Source organism: Onychomys torridus, chromosome 4, assembly GCF_903995425.1.
Source record: "Onychomys torridus chromosome 4, mOncTor1.1, whole genome shotgun sequence".
Taxonomy (NCBI): domain Eukaryota; kingdom Metazoa; phylum Chordata; class Mammalia; order Rodentia; family Cricetidae; genus Onychomys; species Onychomys torridus.
Genome location: NC_050446.1, coordinates 82,316,608 through 82,320,678, shown reverse-complemented (window position 1 = coordinate 82,320,678; position 4,071 = coordinate 82,316,608). Strand labels below are relative to the sequence as shown.

The window sequence follows — 4,071 nt, the reverse complement described above, 5'->3', positions numbered from 1 at the left end:
ATTCTCCCTTTCTGTTCTTTATCCAGCTGAGATCTCCTGCTCCCCTAAGCTTTCCTTCCCTCAAATCTTTCCTTTCATTACTTGTAGTTAGAGTTTTCCTGCCTGGCCCACAGTCAGGACAAATCTCTCTTACCCGCCAGTCCCACAGTTGCTCAGACCCAACCAAGAAAGCACACAGAAACTTACATTGTTTACAAACAGTATGGCCGTGGCAGGCTGCTTGTTATCTACCTTTTCTATCTTAAATTAACCCATTTTTGTTAGTCTATACTTTGCCACATGGCTTGTGGCTTACCAGTACCTTTACGTGTTGCTTGTCATGGCGGTGGCTGGCAGTGTCTCCCCCAGCCTTCTACTTCCCAGAATTCTCTTCTCTCTTGTCCCGCCTATACTTCCTGCCTGGCCACTGGCCAATCAGAACTTTATTTACACAGAGCGATATCCACAGCACTTCCACTTTTCTTTTTTTTTTTTAAGGAAGGTTTTAACTTTTACATAGTACAATTACATATAACAAAACAATTATCAAGTAAGAATTATAGTTACAATATTAAAGAAGATATCCTATCTATCTTATATTTGTGAGTCTAAAGGTTTTATATCTAACTTATCTTGTATCATAACTGAGGAAATTATAACTATCTAGTCTTCAACCACATCAAAGACCTCAGAAGGATATAATATTACCTGAGAAACAGGAGAAGGATGCAAGCAACTTTCAGGAGTCTTGCAGGGTAGACAGAGACAGCTGGCAGCCTGGACAATCACCTAATGTTCCTTTGTAAAATTGGGGCATTTGTCTTCAGCCCACAGGGCTAGAGTCTCTAGGTCACTTTTTTTAGTGTCCTGTAGAATGTCTGACAGTTTTCTCTGTGAAGCAGGAACCTGAAGGACTATTCTGTCAAGCAAAGTTTAGTGGTCACCTTTCTATGGGTCCTGCATGTCCAGTCGATCAAGCAGTCCAGGCAAGAACAGTTTCTTGCCCAAATGGCTATTTTTGCCAAGGTGAAGATAAGATATAAAGTGTCTTCAATGCCCATCCTCCTCTCTGAAGTAAATTGGTGCTGCTAGGAGCAGACATGTCTCACTGTCCAGAAAGTCTAAATTTTAAAAGTATTTTAAATGCCATATTCTGTAGGTCTTTGAAGTATTTGAAGATTACCTATCTATCTGAAATATCTCTATGTATACCTAGAAGACTTAACTAACATGGCTACGAGTATGATTATCATAGATGACTAATCATTAACCTATTTTTAATTATCCATTTCAATTTAAAATGAGCTATACAAACATAATACCTTAAACATGATTAGAAATATACACACAGTATAACAAAATTAACTTTAAGTTTGTATCAATAGACTAAAATCTATACCAATGTAAAACATTTTAAATGAGTTGTTGCTCTTTTAGAAGTTCATTAATTTACCCTTTCATCCTATCATATCTATATCATATCCCCTTTTTATCTTTAGAAAGAGATTGCATTTATAATCAACCTGTTTTAATTAAAATAGTGGTTTTTCTCTGTCCCACACCAGAGGGTTCTTCTGATTTGGGACACAAGAAGCTCTTAACCTTTTCTTTTAACAATGTGCTTGGGTTTAGAGAAGGAGTGAGCCAATTCCATCTCCAAAGCCAGTTGGGAATTTGGGCGTAGTTTTTCTTACTACTTCCTGCTGGAGGGAGGCGCTGTATCTTTTGGGGACACAAAGAAAATTTTAGGATTATGGAGTAGTCCATGAGGGTGAACCTCTGAGCCAGTTGTCTTGAAACCATTCTGGATGTTGGATCATCTGGGCCATGGTGTCATCAGAGACCTTTCAGGTGGTCTTGGCTGATCAAACCTGATGTATCTTAATCTGGAACAAATCCACAGCCTCTGTCTTTCTGTGGAAACAAAAGCAGAGACTCCTTTCCAAAAGCAACATATCCTTATATCCAAATTTCAAAGTCAAGGTACCTTTAAAATTTACATATTTGTTTAACTCAACAGCTTTTATGATCAAATCTTTTTTTGTGGTTAAAAATCCCAATGACAACATAAACTAGATTCTCTGTGTAATATCTATCTTTGTAAGACTGAAACGTGCCGCTGTGGCTGCTGGCTCCGCCCACCTCAGCTTCCCAACATGGCAGTGGTACAGTTTACCACTAGCTCTGGGGCTGGAGCCATGTGTACCATCAACTATCAGAAGCAGTTCTATCAAAGCAGCGCATAGCCCAGAAACCTTTTTTTTTTTTTTTTTTAAACTAGCAAAGGCTAAATCTACCACGCAGCAGAGTAAAGTGCCACTTGTAGATTCCTCGTTCCCGCCGCACTGCAGGACAGACGCACATGCCAGGAACCCGCCATAGTAGTTCAAACCGGCAGGCTGCCGCTAACTTGAGAAAGACAATTAAGAAGCTCTTTTTAGCTCTGTTTTAGAATCTTTTTTCTCAGGTTTTAGGTGGAAATTCTTGCCAACACGTTGGGCGCCATTTGTAGTTAGAGTTTTCCTGCCTGGCCCACAGTCAGGACAAATCTCTCTTACCCGCCAGTCCCACAGTTGCTCAGACCCAACCAAGAAAGCACACAGAAACTTATATTGCTTATAAACTGTATGGCCGTGGCAGGCTGCTTGTTATCTACCTTTTCTATCTTAAATTAACCCATTTTTGTTAGTCTATACTTTGCCACATGGCTTGTGGCTTACCAGTACCTTTACATGTTGCTTGTCATGGTGGTGGCTGGCAGTGTCTCCCCAGCCTTCTACTTCACAGAATTCTCTTCTCTCTTGTCCCGCCTATACTTCCTGCCTGGCCACTGGCCAATCAGAACTTTATTTACACAGAGCGATATCCACAGCAATTATTCCCACTGTCGTCCAGGTTGTTCATGTAGATCTCATCCATTTCTCTGTCATTAGGTGATCCTTGGGTCTTTCCTAGGGTCCCGTTTTCTAGGTAGCCTCCCTGCAGTTGTGTAGCAGTCTAGTCATCTTTGTTTTACATCTAGTATCCTACTATGAGTGAGTACATACCATGTTTGTCCTTCTGAGTCTGGGTTACCTCACTCAGGACGATTTTTTCTAGATCCATCCATTTGCCTGCAAAACTCATGATGTCATTGTTTTTCTCTGCTGAGTAGTACTCCATTGTGTATATGTACCATATTTTCTTTATCCATTCTTCAGTTGAAGGGCATCTAGCTTGTTTCCAGGTTCTGGCTATTACAAACAAAGCTGATACGGACATAGCTGAGCAAATGCCCTTGTGGCATGATTGAGCATTCCTTGGGTATATGCCCAAGAGTGCTATAGCTGGGTCTTGTGGGAGGTGGATTCCCAATTTTCTAAGGAAGCACCATATTGATAAAAATATGGAACGCTTCATGAATTTGCGTGTCATCCTTGCATAGGGGCCACTCTAATCTTCTCTGTATCATTCCAATTTTAGTATATGTGCTGCCAAAGCGAGCACAGAGCTGTGCCATTTTTAATAATTATATATTTCATATACATCCTTTGAAACTTGATGATACAGACCATTCAGTTCAGAGTTGTTATGCTGCCTTGTCCAGTGGTCCAGAATGTGTGCTGCTCTTTTGTTTCAGACATTAACAATGAGATGAGATTTTTCCATTTTTCTTTTGGGTAGCATGGCTGGCATATCTTAATTTTTGTCAAACTCAATAATCAGCTTCTGGGTTTGCTTATTGATTTGTTTTTTCCTATGGATTTACTGTCTCAGTGTCATTGATTTTGCTCGTTACTATTTCATTTTAATTTTTCATTTTTTGAGAACTTCATAAACCAATACTGTATACATAATTTTCTTTCCCTCTCCTTTCCCCAACACTTCCCCTATACTGCAATTCCCTGAAAAATTCATGACCCCTTTTTCTTTAATTTTTTCTTTAGTTCATTAAAATAGTATGTATGCTCACAGCATCAGGGCTGGCTCACCCACACCTCCACCAATGGTGTTGGCTTTATTGTGTTGCCCGTGTAAGGTGCAGGGCCTGCTCTATCAAGTGTAGCAGCTGGTGGCAGGCAGGGGCAGCTCACCCATCCTTATGACCCTGAG

The 4,071-nt window shown here is 40.3% G+C and overlaps 1 non-coding gene across 1 annotated transcript; it reads right to left on the bottom strand.

Moving 5' to 3' along the window:
• Window positions 1-3,358: 3,358 nt before the first annotated feature.
• Window positions 3,359-3,465, bottom strand: LOC118583354. Its single transcript, XR_004944925.1, has one exon. It is a non-coding gene; the product is annotated as a U6 spliceosomal RNA (small nuclear RNA).
• Between the last annotated feature and the right edge of the window lie 606 nt (window positions 3,466-4,071).